This window comes from Vipera berus (assembly GCF_964194415.1).
Source record: "Vipera berus genome assembly, chromosome: 6".
Classification (NCBI taxonomy): domain Eukaryota; kingdom Metazoa; phylum Chordata; class Lepidosauria; order Squamata; family Viperidae; genus Vipera; species Vipera berus.
Window position 1 is genome coordinate 18,949,353 of NC_138208.1, and position 17,532 is coordinate 18,966,884.

Sequence of the window (17,532 nt, forward strand, 5' to 3'; positions counted from 1 at the left end):
AGCAAATTTGGTGAGTTCCTTTTCTATCCCCTCATCTACATTGTTTATGAAGATGTTGAATCTGGTAAGACAGTTACATTTCACATATCATAAAAAATGCATATCTTTTAACTCTATTCCACTCAATATTTACTGGTTAGGCAGACCATGTTATATTTTAACCATATTCAAACAAATGCTTAATCTTTAAAAATTGCTTCTGATAGGTCCAGTCTTCTAATGTCTAATCCTTTGAATCTGATTTTAATCTTGAGAGACAAAAAAAGATAAAAGAAATCAACATCTTACCTGATTTCTCTCTCCCATCTTTAACAACATCCACAAGAAAATGGCAAGACTTTTTAACTACCGTAAGTGGAATAGATGATGAGAAAAGCCGTTTGGTGAAAGAAACTCCCCCCCCCCTTATTTTTGGAATTTGTTGCAAGTCTTAGTTCATACTTAGGCTTAGCTTTCCTGACTCCATCCCTGCATATTCAACCTATTTGATGGTATTTTATTTGTTTTAGTTTTTAATTTAGTTATTTATCCCTGTTTCCATTATTTTATACTTGTCCTTCTTGTCCCTCAGTTTGTCAGAGTTCTTTGGGGAACAATGCTGGTTTCGTCTGCTGTCTTTTATATTTCTTCCTCTGTGGTATTGGGTGTTGTTGTTATTTGGCTGTTAGTATTTTTTGTTTTTCAGAGTTTCCCATGTGTCCTGAACTGTTTTGTTTCCTTTTAGCATTTCCATTCGTGAAATCCTTCCTAATCTCTCTCTTACTTCAACAAAGTCTACTGCTAAGTTTGTAAGCCGCCCTGAGTCTTCGGAGAAGGGCGGGATATAAATGGAATTAAAATAAAATAAAAATAAAAATAAGTCAACTTTCTTAAAGTCTAAAATACTGTTTTGATTTAATTTTTGATAGGGAGATGAGTTTAATTCTTGATATCAATTGCAGTTTTTAGCTATGAAAAACTTACATTACTCACTGTATCTGATCATTCAAATTTGAAGAAGCTGGTAAAGTGGGCCTTCACAACATCACTTTGCACCATTAATTGTGATGGAGCTGTTTTTATAACTGAAAGCTTTTGCAGAACTTAAAGTTTGATTTACCTAATACTGCTTCTTGGCAGGGTTTTTTTCAGCTTAGTCACTTGTTTGCTTGGTCTTGATGCCAACTTTGCCTCTGAAGTTCCACAAGTGTTACAGGCGTTGGAGGAATCCGGGTGGCTCCTAAGCCAGTAATCTGCTTTTACAAGCTGGAGGAAGTTTATAAAATTGGCATTAACTTTTTGTATGTGTTTTTCAATTATAAGATTGAAAATGTTCTTTTGGTAAAGCAGCAGGTCACCTTAAGGAATGTAAAATTATTTCCTTGGATATTAAAATGAGATCAATACTACAAAAAAAATCTGTTTTGAATACACTGGTTTCCTCAGATGATATTTATTGGCTTGCTGCTGGATACGCAGCTTTGGACAAAATTGCAAGATTCTGTTAATGAAACCTTACAATAAAGTAGAATTAGCTCACTTGGTCATGTTTTCTGTCTGGCCTATCTGGGAAAGCTGACGTCGAGCTTGCAAAGCTGATAGTACAAATTCCCCACCATTTCTTTTACAGATTGATAAATTCGGGAGGTTACTTGCTGATTTTCTTTCTCCAACCTTTTGCTCAGGGCAGGAATCTTCCTCTTATCCCAGACAAATGGCTACCTTTTGCTCATCTAACACAGCACCCATAAAGCACCTTGATGATGTTCAAGAAATCATTAAAGACCTAGCTATGCTCCCAACTCTGGGACCAAGCAAAATTTGAGCTCCTGTTGCTTGGATTTTCTTTGGGAAAGAATTTTCTTTGGGCCATTCATAGTTATTTTTGTGTTTTGTGTTTTCTTTTTTCAGTTGTAACTTGCCCAGGTTACTGGTTAGAAGTCAAGCGGGGTATAAATTGTAGCAGTTCACCAATCAACCAGTTGAGACAGGCAGTTTCAGTGCTTAATAGCTCTCAGTTGCAAACTTATTTGGATTTCTCTCAGTGAAGTTCCATCTGGTGGCTCTCTTCCTACCCTTGGATGCATGAAGAATAAATTCATGTCTTCATCCTTATTACAATTCCTCAAATACAGTAATTGAGAAGTGCTATCATGCTTTTCTTCAACCTAGTTTTCTTTAGGCTAAACTTTGCCAGTCTCTTTAACCATTATTAAAAGGGATGCGGTGGCTCAGTGGGTTAGGACGTTGAGCTTGTCGATCGGGAGGTCGGCAGTTTGGCGGGTCGAATTCCGAGTGCCGCGTAACAGAGTGAGCGCCTGTTACTCGTCCAAGCTTCTGCCAACCTAACAGTTTGAAAGCACGTAAAAATGCAAGTAGAAAAATAGGGACCACTCCGGTGGGAAGGTAACAGCGTTCCGTGCGCCTTTGGTGTCTAGTCATGCCGGCCACATGACCACGGAGATGTCCTCGGACAAGCGCTGGCTCTTCGGCTTTGAAACGGAGATGAGCACCGGCCCCTAGAGTCGGAAACGACTAGCACGCATGTGCGGGGGAACCTTTACCTTTACCTTTTACCTTAACCATTATTCATTGGATTTAGCCTCCAAGTCCCCCACACCATCATTGGTTGTCCTTCTCTTCACTCTTCCTAATTCCTCAACATTTGGGCTGGGCAGGTATACCTCTATGTCAGACATGTCAAACACAAGGCCCGGGGCCCGGATCCGGCCCGTGAAGTGGTTTCATGTGGCTTGCGAAGCCATCCTGGAAACAGTGAGGGAACGGCCCCCACTGCCTTGGCCCTGGCCCAGAGACCCTCCTTCTGCCAGAGACCCTCAGATCTGTCCCACTCCTGCCCAGGCCCCCATAGGCACCCTTGATGAGAACAATGTAGAGCTGGCCATGCCCACCCAGTAGGCCATACACACTCTAGCCACGCCCACCCAGTAGGCCACGCCCACCCAGGCCATACCCACCCAGCCCCTTGAGGGCAACCGCAATGCTGATGAAATTGAGTTTGACACTCCTGGTCTATGTTAATTTGCTAAATGTTTATATGTAATGCTTTCTTTTTATGTTATTTAGTTCAATACTTTTTATGATGTTATTTAATGTGATAACCTATAAAAAGCCTGTGGATGAGCATGATGTGGATGGCCATAGGGAGGTATGAGGTATGTATCAGCCAACAGTTTGAACTTAGAGCAGTTTCTCAACATTGGTAAGTTTAAGATGTGTAATTCAGCTCCCAGAATTATGGAACTTGAAGTCCAAACAAAGCTGCTAAGTTTGAGAAATACTGACTTAAGAGTCTAAATATTGTTATTTTATCAATCAAATTTGTTTTTCTTCCCAGATATCCTGAAGAAGAAAATATATTCTCAGGTTCCTCTTTAAGAAACCATTTCATTGTCTCCTGTCAAGTACAAGGAGCTACCACTAGGATTCAAGTCCCATACAGTATTTCTGCATTTGGTGTTTTATTTTAAACGTAACCATCTCCTTTTAATTAATTACAAAAGTATTCTCCCCAGTGCTGATCCTCATCTCTGTTTCCTTGATCATTCACTCCACTGAAAATTAAAGAAAAGTACTTAACTTTGGTTTCCAAATATGTCAGTTTAAATACATTTCTAGAAGTAAAGCTTTCTATCTCCTTTTATTCCTTGGGAATTTTTTTTCAGAGCACCAAGATGTTCTCTTGAATTAGAGGGCTTCTATGACATATATCCTCTTATCTAGTGAAATTCTGTCCAGTTTGGGCTAAATGCCCCCTGCACTGAATTAAGATTCTTAAATATTCTTGTTGGATATAGGGTTAACTAATATAATGGCAGAAAGTGAAGAAGAACTAAAGAGCCTCGTGTTACGTGTGAAGAAGGAGAGTGCAAAACTTGGGTTGAAACTTAACATTAAGAAAACCAAGATCATGGCATCCAGCCCTCTCAATTCCTGGCAAATAGATGGGGAAGAAATGGAGGTAGTGACAGATTTTATTTTCCTGGGCTCCAAGATCACTGCAGATGGGGACTGTAGCCAAGAAATTAAAAGACGCTTGCTCCTGCGGAGGAAAGCCATGTCAAATCTAGACAGCACACTAAAAAGCAGAGACATCACCCTGTCAACAAAAGTGCGTGTAGTCAAGGCTATGGTCTTCCCAGTTGCAATGTATGGCAGTGAAAGCTGGACCATAAGAAAGGCTGAGCGCCAAAGAATTGAGGCCTTTGAACTCTGGTGCTGGAGAAGACTCCTGCGAGTCCCTTGGACTGCAAGGCGATCAAACCGGTCAGTCCTAGAGGAGATCAACCCTGACTGATCTTTAGAAGGCCAGATCCTGAAGCTAAAACTCAAATACTTTGGCCACCTAATGAGAAGGAAGGACTCACTGGAGAAGAGTCTAATGATGGGAAAGATTGAGGGCAATAGAAGAAGGGGATGACAGAGAATGAGGTGGCTGGATGGAGTCACTGAAGCAGTAGGCGTGAGCTTAAATGGACTCCAGCAGATGGTAGAGGACAGGAAGGCCTGGAGGAACGTTGTCCATAGGGTCGCGATGGGTCGGACACGACTTTGCAGCTAACAACAACAATATTATGGAAATCAATGAACATTAGATCTCCTTTTAGAAAAACATTCCATCCTATCTTTCCTAGTCTGTTTTGGAAGCTTGGAGATACGAGACAATGTCGTAGGAGGGTGGAATTACACAGCAGATGGCGGAGTAGTTCAAGCAGCTAATCTGTCTTCCATTTCAACTGTCTTAGCTAATAGTTAGTGTTCAGGATAAGAAGTGATACCATTAGAATTTGGTAACAAGCAACTATGAATAAGAAGACTATATTCCAATAAGTTACATTAGAAGTATATCCCATTGAATTCAGATAATCTGTAAACATAGTTTGCTAGAATTAAAGATGTCCCTGGTTAAGTGTGCCTGATCAGATGAAGCAGCCATACTTCTAAATATTCCATTTTTTAGTTTTCCCATTGTATCCTCTCTCAACCTTTTATCTTTCTTTGTCTTCTCGCTAGCTCTTGTGCTCTCTACCAGATGGCACCTGTAACTAAATTGGGTATGTCTAGTTTAATGAAGAGAAGGGCGAGGGGTGACATGATAGCAGTGTTCCAATATCTCAGGGGCTGCCACAAAGAAGAGGGAGTCAAGCTATTCTCCAAAGCGCCCAAAGGCAGGACAAGAAGCAACGAATGGAAACTAGTCAAGGAGAGAAGCAACCTAGAACTAAGGAGAAATTTCCTGACAGTTAGAACAACTAACCAGTGGAACAACCTGCCTCCAGAAGCGGTGAATGCTCCAACACTGGAAGTTTTTAAGAAGAGACTGGACAGCCATTTGTCTGAAATGGTATAGGGGTTCCTGCCTGAGCAGGGGGTTGGACTAAATGACCTCCAAGGTCCCTTCCAACTATTATTATTATTATTATTATTATTATTATTATTATTATTATTATTATTATTATTATTATTATTATTATTGTTGTTGTTGTTGTTGTTGTTGTTGTTGTTGTTGTTGTTGTTGTTGTTGTTGTTGTTCTTAATTAAAACCTGCTTTCTACCAGTTGGCAGCACCAATAACTAAATCATCACCTGGTATTTTCACATTATCACAAGAATTGTGAAAAAGAGAGAAAGTAAGAATAATCTGGAGGACATGGAACCTTCAAGCAGTAGTCTTACCCTAGAGCACTATTGCTCTTCAGTACTTGCAAATAGAGACAAATATATTTTGATTGTCATCTCAGCCACTCAGCAAGACTGAAGTTGGAAGTCACATGTAAATAGAAGGGCTGGAAATAGATGCCTATATTCATTAATCTTTCATTAGACTCAATCTTGAAATTACCCAAAGATTTTACAAGGACTTTTCAAACTCTAATTTGGCCCTTGGCCTTTAAACAAAATGAAAGGTATTGATTGATGTTCTGGCCATGATGCAAATGTACCCATCAGCTCTGAATCAGTTTTATTGGTTTAAATGCACTTTCTTACAGCTGATAAAGCAAGCTACTAAAAGGGAAAGCTACTATAAAACCCAGCTGGAAGATTAATTCTGTGTTAATTATAGCAAACAAAGCCAGTTTTGAGATTTTTGTCCTTAATTATGTGAAAAATATACTAATTTCTGAGAATTTGGAGGATTCAAATGTTCAGAGGTACAAGCTCTATAATTTTTTTCAGACATCCTATTTGTAAACTTGAGGGCATTCAATGGATGTCAACCTCTCTAAAATCTGAGGATTTTTATATCTCAGTGAAAATGTTTGATTTCCCCCACTGCCTCTTGAGGTTAAGATAAGATGAATTGATTTACACTGTTAACAGTCTTCATATTCCAAGTGTTCAGGGTGGCCACTGAGGCTTTAAAAATGATGATCATATCAAACATCTTGCGTATGTCATGGAACTAAGGGAATGATGGGTGAATTTTCTTTTTAAAAGATCTCTCATTGAAATACCCAACCTCTTCCACTGAAGCAAGCTTTAAAAGGCTACATAGATTGACAGGGGTAGTGATTGCAAAATCAGAGGATGTTCCCATTTTCTGTGGGAAATCTGATAGTGAGAAGCCACCACATGGCTTTTCCTAGGGACTATGCAAAACTTTGATGATATATGTTGATTTGAAGGTGTATCTGTCAAAATAACCAAGAAAGCAAATTAACCCAGTTGTATTTTCTTCTACTTATTGCAGTAGTATCAGTGATTGATTCTTGGCAGGTCCTGGTTCATCACTGATCTTCTGTGAATATGCTGTGTATTGTGAAAAGAATTCAGGTATCTTGAAAGTGTTGGTTTATTAGACCAGTCACATTTTTTTAATTGATTAAAAAAAACAATAAGACAAGGCAAATTAAGTTCAGAAAGGAAAAGAAAGAGAGAGAATAGAAAGCGCAAGAGAAGAAAAAGGGGAAGAAAAAAGAGGAAAAAATAAGAAGTTTCAACCTTTATTATGGCAATAGAGTAATAAAAAACCATTAAAATAAAGCAAAACCGAACAGAACAAGACCAAGTAATATGCTACAATTGACCATAATATTGAATTGAATTAAGAAAAAGAGAAAAAAAGAAGTGAATTCCAATCTTCATTGCAACAAGTATGAATAAACCCAGGAATTCTTTACTCTTTATAAGATTACAATCCATCTCTTATCCATACACAATCCATAAATCATTAACATTTCAATCCTGGAGTCAAAAAAATCAATAAAGGTTTCCCAGAATTTTATGGAAATTATTTAACTTTGGTCAAACAAATGCATTTTCTCTCCTTCCTTTTGCTTCTAGCAATCTTGATCTTTAATTCAGTCAAATATTGTCATAGGACACGGGTGTCAAACTGCCGGCTTGCAGACCGGATACATCATGCCGAAACTGTGCCCACCGCAGCTCCGGCAATTGGAGAAAAAAATTGCGATACGTCGCGACACGTCACGTGACGTTGCGAGTTTGACAACCCTGTCATAGGATTTGGTGGCATAGTAACAATGTGTTTCCTTAGAGCAGGGCTTTTCAACCTTTTCACAAACTGTACCACCTTTAGGACATAACAATATTTGAGTATCATCAGTGGGTTAGCTAGGTGTCAAAAACTTGACAGATATCTTTCCAGGATTTCTACAAGTCCATTTTTTAAGACAAAAATGACCAGTCCATAATTAGAGAAGACTCCCAGCACCTTCGCTTGCATTCCCAGGATAAAGGTAAAGGTTCCCCCACACATATGTGCTAATCGTTTCCAACTCTAGGGGCCGATGCTCATCTCCATTTCAAAGCCGAAGAGCCAGCATTTGTCCGAGGACGTCTCCGTGGTCATGTGGCCGGCATGACTAGACGCCAAAGGCGCACGGAACGCTGTTACCTTCCCTATTTTTCTACTTGCATTTTTACGTGCTTTCGAACTGCTAGGTTGGCAGAAGCTGGGACGAGTAACAGGCGCTCACTCTGCTATGCAGCACTCAGGATTCGACCCGCCAAACTGCCGATCTTCTGATCGACAAGCTCAGCATCCTAACACACTGAGCCACTGCGTCCCTAATATTCCCAGGATATTAGCAACCTATTTTCCCCATTTTAATCCTTGGAACCTCCACTCTTCCCCCCACAAAAGGCCAACAAAAGCCACATCCAATGGAGTTCCTCTGTCCCCCAAACAAAAAAAGGTTTTCTTATCAGCTTGATATCTAGGAACAAGGAAGCCCTCCCATTTGAAGCTTTCTAAACTTCCTTTATCCAGATTTGGATGATCACCTTTGCCAGAAAACATGCCACTTGTTAACTTAGCAGAAGCACCAGGATCAGCACTGGGCTCCAGCTGATCGGTGCTTCTGGGTGGTTCAGCAGAAGCACAGATCAGCTGTAACTGTGTGCACTGATCCTGGGCTCTTGCCCAACTCACTTGCTCGCGCTTTGCCAAAAATCACACCGCTTGCCAAACTGGTCGCTTGCTAACTCACCCTTCACCTGAAAACATGTGCTTGCTAAACAGGCCGGTCACTAATTCACCCTTCACCCGAAAACACACCACTTGCTAAACATGCTGCTTGCTCACGCGCCCTTCCCCTGAAAACACGCCGCTCACTCACTCACCCTTCCTCTGAAAACAGGCCACTCACTTTGCTCTGTCTCTCCTCACTGCTTTGGTAAGAAAAGCCTCTTCTCTTCTCGGTCTGCCCCTTTTATACCTTTTCTTCTCTCTGCCCTCCTCCTTTTCTGTTCCTGGTGCTCTGGACGCTCCAATTACCATGTCACCAAGTGCGCCAATCCTGGGGATTCTGCCAAGCTCTGCAGCTCCAGCTGATCTCTTCCAGGTCTGTGCTGCACCGCTTTAACTGGTTCCCTCCCCTGCTACACTTGGCTAGGGCTCGTGTACCACCAGCCAGGTGCTAAAGTACCACTGGTGGTACGCATGCCACCAGTTGAAAAGCCCTGCCTTAGAGGAATTCTATCCATTTCTAGGCTCAAAAGTAGCCTGGTAAAAGGCAGGGATGCTTAAAGCAGTTGTACGTTCTTGTGCATTTCTAAACATAACTTCCAAATAACTTTTGAAGACACACAGCCCAACCACCAAAACATCTAAATTGACTCTTATATGGGACCAATAGCCTCTGAGATATATCTTCACTCAATAGTAACCTCATTATGTATACTTAGGGCAGAGTTCCCCAATGGTTCTCGCTATGTGAACTGGCAGGGGGGAGGGGATGGTTTGCGTAAGCAGCAAGCAAGTGGGTGTCCATGTGCGCACAGCACCATTTGCACAAGTGGCATGCATGCGCACCTGCCACTCATACAAATGGAGCATACTTTCATGCTGCTCGCACAATTGAGGATGTGCATGTACGCAAGCTTGCTGGCCATTTCCACAGCCCAGTTGCAAACCCCTCACAGCCCACAGGTTAGCCCACAGGACTCTGACTTAGGGTACAATTGCCCTAAGACAATATTTTGGTATATAGTTCATTTAAATCAGAGTGATTTAAATATAAGAAAAGGATGATTACCTTGTGATAAGCAGAATGCAAAACTAATTTCAATACAGAGGCTTTGACTCAGATGACTGAACAACTGTTGTTTTCAAGATGACCATCTGAATAGATGCTGGTTATCTTGGACAAAATCTTGTAAAGTCAGTATGACCAATATAGGTCTCCATACTACTCAAATAATGGAGAATGGCTTTATTAATTATACCTCTATCATTTCATTTCAAGTTCAGGTCATCTAATAATTTGGCACAATTTAATGGATATGGCAGTTTGTGGGATTTACACTGTAGCTGTGTTACTCATCACTCTTAGTCAAGGGTTGGGGTTAAAAACTGATTTTGCCACATGACAACATTCTAATTTGCTATTTCCTGTGAGTTCTTCTTTCCTAGACTGACCTTAAACCCTTCAACAAGGGTTCCAAAATAATGAGCTTGGTTGTTTGCTTGCAGATATTTTATGACCTTACTGGGTAACATCATCTTCTACAAGCAAGTAACCAAACTTAGAGAGTACCAACAACTTCACAGTTCAGCTATGAGCTACATGTATTCTCTTCTGTTGAATGTGAATAGTCTTAAATTTCCTTTCATGTGAACAAGAGAAGAACAGGAGAATATGAGCAAAACCATTTATTTAACAATGGACTACATTTAGATTTATTGCTCACAATTGGGTAGAGTAGAAGCAATTAACTTGTTATTACTCTCCTTAATGCAAAGATATGTAGACCATTGAAACAGCTTTTGTTATTTTACCAGATATTCTAAGAGGGAAAAAAGCATAAAAAATATGAGTAGGCTTGAGGGAAAGTTAAACTTAACTAGAGAAATCATCCACTAGAACAACTTTGATAAGCTGAAATATTTTTTTTAAATACTTGAATATAATGGAGGTAAAGATATGTTTGCTCTTGTTTATTACTGAGACTTAGGCCAGAATTATCAATTCAGCAATGCTATGCTTACTTTTAGTAGGATCTGATAGATTCAAAGACATCCAGTCAATTTTGTAGACTCTTGGTTTTTTTAGTCCTAGCCCTACATTTTAAGCAAAACCTCAATACATATTTATTCATATTTTTTGTTATCTGTCTAGAATGTATAATGATGATGAAAATTTTGAAGATCACATAGGAGCCGTGACCAGGGGGGCTTTTGCCCAGGTTCACCTGGTGCGCCAGTTGCGACCCTATCTGGACCGAGATGCCCTACGCACAGTCACTCATGCGCTTGTGACCTCCCGTCTAGACTACTGCAATGCTCTCTACATGGGGCTGCCTTTGAGGACCACTCGGAGGCTTCAGCTGGTGCAGAATGCGGCTGCGCGAGTTGTGATGGGGGTTTCCCGATACTCCCATGTAACACCTCTACTCTGCGAGCTGCATTGGCTTCCGGTTGCCCTCCAGGTGAGATTCAAGGTGCTGGTGATGACCTATAAAGCCCTGAATGGCTTGGGTCCGGGATATCTGAGGGAACACCTGCTGCCGGCATCAAGTTCCCTTCGTCCAGTGCGCTCCCACAGGGAGGGTCTTCTCAGGGTACCGCCGATAAAAGACTGTCAGCGGATAACACCCAGGGGAAGGGCCTTCTCTGTGGGTGCGCCTGCCCTCTGGAACCAGCTGCCCGTGGAGCTTAGGACTGCCCCCACCTCCGCACATTTCGCCAGGACCTGAAAACCTGGCTCTTTGAGCTCTCCGGCCCAGGCTGAGAATTTTTAACTGGGGTTTTTAATTCTAGGGATGATTTAAACTTTTTAAATTTGTTTTTAACTTTTGTATTGGTTGTTTTAAATGCCCTGTAAACCGCCCTGAGTCCTTCGGGAAAGGGCGGTATATAAATTTAATAAAATAAAATAAATAAAATAAAATAGCAGGATAATTTTTTCTTCAAAAAATACATTTAATATATAGAGACTACTAGTCTTGATTGCTTGAAGAGAAATTCTGGAGCTTTGCTTTCCACTTATTTATTGGAAAAGATATAAATTCAAAATGAGATTTAAAACTACCTCATGGTGATGAATTGCGTCATGAATTCAGGAACAATTTGTTGTTGTTGTTAGTTGCAAAGTCATGTCTGACCCATCACAATCCCATGGACAACGTTCCTCCAGACCTTCCTGTCCTCTACCATCTTCTGGAGTACATTTAAGCTCATACCTACTGCTTCAGTGACTCCATCCAGCCACCTCATTCTCTGTCGTCCCCTTCTTCTATTGCCTTCAGTCCAGTGAGTCCTTCCTTCTCATTAGGTGGCCAAAGTATTTGAGTTTCAACTTCAGGATCTGGCCTTCTAAAGGGTTGATCTCCTCTAGGAATGACCAGTTTGAATGCCTTGAAGTCCAAGGGACTCGCAGGAGTCTTCTCCAGCACCATAGTTCAAAGGCCTCAATTCTTTGGTGCTCAGCCTTTCTTATGGTACAACTTTCACAGCCATACATTGCAACTGGGAAAACCATGGCCTTGACTATAAGCACTTTTGTTCGCAGGGTGATGTCTCTGTTTTTTAGTGTGCTGTCTAGATTTGCCATGGCTTTCCTCCCCAGGATCAAGCATCTTTTAATTTCTTGGCTGCAGTCCCCATCTGTGGTGATCTTGGAGTCCAGGAAAATAAAATCTGTCACTACCTCCATTTCTTCAACATCTATTTACTAGGAATTGAGAGGGCTGGATGCCATGATCTTGGTTTTATTAATGTTGAGTTTCAAGCCCACTTTTGCAATTAGATATCCTTAAAAAGGGGTTATCTGAATCCATGAAGCAGTTTGCTCTATCAGGTAGCCATGATGCATATATATATCAGGATAGGCTGACACAGGAAATAAAGATTTGTCCCATGTTTGGGGCCTAGCAAGGTAATCTAAAAAATAGTTAACAAGCATTTGTCATATATCTCCCCTTGCTTCTCAGCTAACAAAGCGAGAGAGATCCTGTGGCTTAGAGGTGAAAACAACTGCCTAATGTGTAATCAGCCCAGGTTCGAATCTCAGAAGGGTATGGCTGACTGATGAAAACTAATAAGTTTGAAATGCATATCAGTCTCCCTTAATTCTTTGTTAGCAATTTAAAATTTACACAAATATGAGCTGTCACCGGTGTGACTACTGCCTGTCGATGGCCTTCAGGATAGGCTGACACAGGAAATAAAGATTTGTCCCATGTTTGGGGCCTAGCAAGGTAATCTAAAAAATAGTTAACAAGCATTTGTCATATATATATATATATATATATATATATATATATATATATATATATATATATATATATATATATATATATATATATATATATATATATATATATATATATATATATATATATATATATATATATATATATATATATATATATATGTGTATATATATATATATATATATATATATATATATATATATATATATATATATATATATATATATATATATATATATATGTATATATATATATATATATTACCTTAATGTCAGAAATAAACTGCTTTGTGGATTTCTAATAGATATCTGGTTGGCAAACCTGGGGTCATATACAGTACAGCACAGCTCTTTTCATATTATGCACTACACCTAAATTTCATTGACTCCTCACATTTTGTTTGCTTGTTTATGGGTTGAAGATGATTCTCTGGCAGTTGGCATTCAAACCCTTTAAAGATGTGACTTCTGGGGGGACTGCAGTTAACAAGTGCATTAGTTGCCACTTTTTTGAGTGAACCTAGTTATACATGCTTCTCCAGTCTGGATTCCCAAAATGCACTTTATATAGATCTCACATTAAAGAAGATTTGGAAACGTTAGCTATGCAAAACTTGACCAGTATTCTCCTGATAAGAGACTAGCAGGCTAGAGACATCAGATTTATATGCAGTGTTTTGATTGCAGTGTTTCTTAATGAAATTTAGTTCAGTTTATGTGAATCTGTTTGGGTATTAAAATTATCATCTGAGGCTTTAATTGCTGATTAAAACATTACATTCTACAAGACTGATAGAGAATAAAGATTGGACTTTTTCAGTGCTTATGCCTTTCTTCTGCAGAAGTCCCCTCTGAAAATTATGTGGGAGACTCGAATCTGTATAACAGAAGAGCGGTTTCAGGGTTTGTTTTTTAAAAAAAAGTATTTATTGAGTTTATGTTTTGGGGTATTTTTAACTACTTCATTCTTAAATTAGTTCACAATTTGCTTATCATTTTATGATACAAATACTGAATTTTATTTTTACCTTCATTAAATTTGGACAGACCATATATTACAAAGGGGCTTTTTACAAGTCTCAAAGAATGAAAGAATAGTGTAATATTTTATACTTCCAGCAATTCATGAAAAGAACAAAAACAAACAAGCCCTGGAAATTATTATTCTTTCCACAGATGGAAAGCACCTGGCTTTCCTACACAAGAGTGTAATCATAACAATTATGATTTCTTAAAAATGTCTCTTATGCTCTCTTCTAACTCTTGAAGATGGACCTCTGAAAAATGGCTTTTTAAAATCAATATTCTACAGATGATCTCCCCCTTTTTTAATTTAACTGGTGATCCATCAGAAACATTAGCTCCAGGAGGAATATCAAAATATGAGCATCAGCTTTGGCAAGGGTTAATCGGAAGGATTTTCTTCTTTTCTTGGCACAATTAACTTCACAGTTTTGCTTATTTCTTTGAGAATAGCCTATATGCAGTAAAGAGTTTAGAATATAAATTATACCTAGGAAAGAAATACAGAAATATCATGTTGGACTTTTTTTTCTTGATGCTACTTAACATAAGATTTGCAAAGCTCACACTCTAGTCTAGCCCATGGAAAAGTTGTGAAGTAGCAAGGTTTCTCTCTGTGTGTGCACGTATGCAGGAGATTTTAACAACAGTTACAGTAGTTTTCCTAACTTAATTATTTGAGAGTGGAAACATCTCTCTAAATAATTGAGAACTATTGATTTAAATTTCAGAGGAATCTTATTTTCTTTACTTCCCAAATTTCCAAAGTATTAGAAAATAATGGCAATGTGATTTCTTTTCCTCAGGGCATCTTAAAGTACAATTAGTGCATGAAAATGCAGTTGTATTTTGCCTTACCAACTAGAAAGTAGCTAAGCGGGAATATTTCGTACAGCTTTTATACAATGGTGCTTCTGTTGAAGCATTATAAACTAATTGCTTATGTAGAAGCCAACATGTGTACAAATGTATGTACAAAGCCCTTTTTTCAGGCAGACATTTGTGCTGAATCTGTTAATATCTGCAGGAGAAAAACATTCCTTTGATGCCAATTTGTGTGTGTGTGGGGGGAATGGGTGCATTAGAGGATGTTATCATGCAGTGACCAATAGATTTTAAAACACAATCAATGTTTTTGTCTTGATTATATATAATAGGGGATCTCTTCTGTAGGAGGAAAGAGCCAAGGTCAGGAATGGAACTCAGGCTTAACCCACAGTATATGAATTTAAATGGCTTACAGCCTAATTAATAACTTGTACCAGTATGAATTTCTCTTATTATTAAGATCTGCCAGAGATGCTTTTTTAAAGTTTCCCTTGCCTTCAAAAACTAGCCATTCTGGGACACAGAAGGAGGCCTTCTCTTACTTGGTTTAATTGTGATTCAAGAAGATATGTGCTGGTTTCTATTCTGTCAGTGAACAAGTGAGCCTTCTATCATTCCAGCATCCCCATTGGCTGCCCATTCTCAATGGCGGTATTGAATTTAGCTTGTTGCTATTTGGGGGAATATTTTGATTTTAAAATTTAAAATTCTAGCTGTCTAGAATGCCCAACACAGTCCTATTCCTTACAGTATATCATGGTTTTCTGTCACTGGACTGACTGCAGACATATGGTGCCTAGTAAAACTTTACTGACATTATTAAATGGGAAGGGAACTACTCACTGGTTTTCCATGTTGCTATTCTAATCTGTTGAATTATTTTGTGTCTTTGACTCTATTGTCCTTAGAACCCCTGCCTGTTGTTTTTGTTAATTCTAAGATGTAGCCACTGCTGATCAAAAATACTTCAATGTTTATTATTGCTTGTTTGTTAATTTTATGTGGTACCATCACTCCAGGAGCTCAAAATGGCATTCATAGTAGATCTCTCTCCAATCTTCCCCTAGAAGATGAGGGGGTAAGATTGGCCTATGAGGTAGGTTGGATTGATGGAGAGAGACTGGCTCAAAGTCGTCTTATGAGCTTCCATGGATGAACATGGATTTGAATCCAATACCTTAACCCTTAGACACACAGGCTGTTTAAAAACCTACTTGTTCCTCTGTCCTTGACAATTCACCACATCCCTCAGTCATCTGTCCTCATACAGCTTTTCCACCTGTTATTTTCAAACCTTGGTCGTAGGAAGGTTCCTGTCTTGGCTGTTGAGAGTGTTCTTCCTTTAGAACAGGGGTGTCAAACTGCCGGCCCACGGGCCGGAGCATCGCGGAGAAACCGCACCCATCCCATTTTCGGCAATGGGAAAAAGTTCCGATACGTCGCGCGACGTCACATGACGTCGCGAGTTTGACATGCCTGCTTTAGAAATACTTAGCAGGAGACATCCTGAAATGTTTTCTTTGGATGGTTAAAATACAGATGGAGAAGAACATTACAGCCAGCCAAATGGTGTCAAATGCATCCAACCTCTTAGACATTCTGCATAATTGTACTTGAAAGAATGTAACTTGCATGTGTGTATGGCATATTCACAGCCCTAATTTAATTTTCTAATGAAATCTCAGTAAGTACTGTACATGAGTGCCATTTCTGCACGAGCAACTCATAATGTGTCTTGTTCCAGGGTTCTAATTATGAGCTTCAGCTACTTGATGTTCTACTTCTGTCTTTGCAAAGGACAATTATTTGTTGGTCCATCATTTACTCTAATTCGGGAAATAGGACATGATGGCATAAGAAAGAATCTTTTTGATGCAGTGCCTATATCTTATTCAAGATGTCTGTCAACCTAGGCAAATCAGAATTTTTTCATCCCATCCAGTTCCTCACAGCTTCCAGGTGCTGAGAGAAGTCCTCCATAACATCACTGCTTCAATGTGGAGTGGCAATGTACAGCTGGCTACCTTCAGCATACTGATGACATTGTGCCTCAGTTTTAGATGTAGATTCAAATAGATGTTGAACACTAGTGTAGAGAAAGAATAAAACCAGTCAGAATTACTATAGGTTTATAAGATTGGAAAGGAGAAGTTGAACAGGATTGAGGCAAGAGCGTTGTTCTTTTTTTAAAAAAATTGATGTGGTAATTATATTAAAATGCATATTGTTTATATACATGTATACCTGCTTTTGGAAATCATCCATATTCTAGCAAATGTACTCAACACACTAGTGCCAAACCATATCATAGAAATGACATGAAATTTAACTTGGAAACCACAAATGAAAAATGGAGTTATTTTATCTCATTTCTGAGAAAATAGGGTATGGAGAAGAGTGCTTCTATGCATTTAATCATTGTGTAATAAGATAGAAGTATCATCAATATCCCTTTTCTTCACCTAACTGTATTAGAGATATAATCCTTTGGCATCTCATCTCTTTTTAGACTGGATGATAAAACTAGGCCAATTAAAATACATTTGCATTTCCTTTTTTTTTAATGAGTTGCTTTTGTAGACCATGAAACATTTCTTTTGCTGATGGTAACAATGCTTTTATCAGGATGATGACAATAAAGAGTGCATCTTGGATTTAAAAAGGCAGTTATGTTAAAACACATGGTCATTGCATGGACTTAAAATCTGCTTCCTTTCAACCTTGCTGCAGTTTTTAGATCTAATATTCAAAATTCCAAGGTACTCTTGCAAACATTAAATGCAGCAAACTTTATCACAATTCTCTGAATCTAGGTGTTTAGGTAGCCACAAAATGGCAGCATTTGCCTACCAACGGGAATAATGGGGGGATTGGAAATGCAAGGAATCTTGAGCAAAAATAATATCTCCAGCTGGGCCAAAACTGGAGTGCTGGTGGAAGAAAGCAAACATCAGAAAGAAAGATAAAATGCCTGTCAGTCTTATTGGTCACAAGAGGAACATCT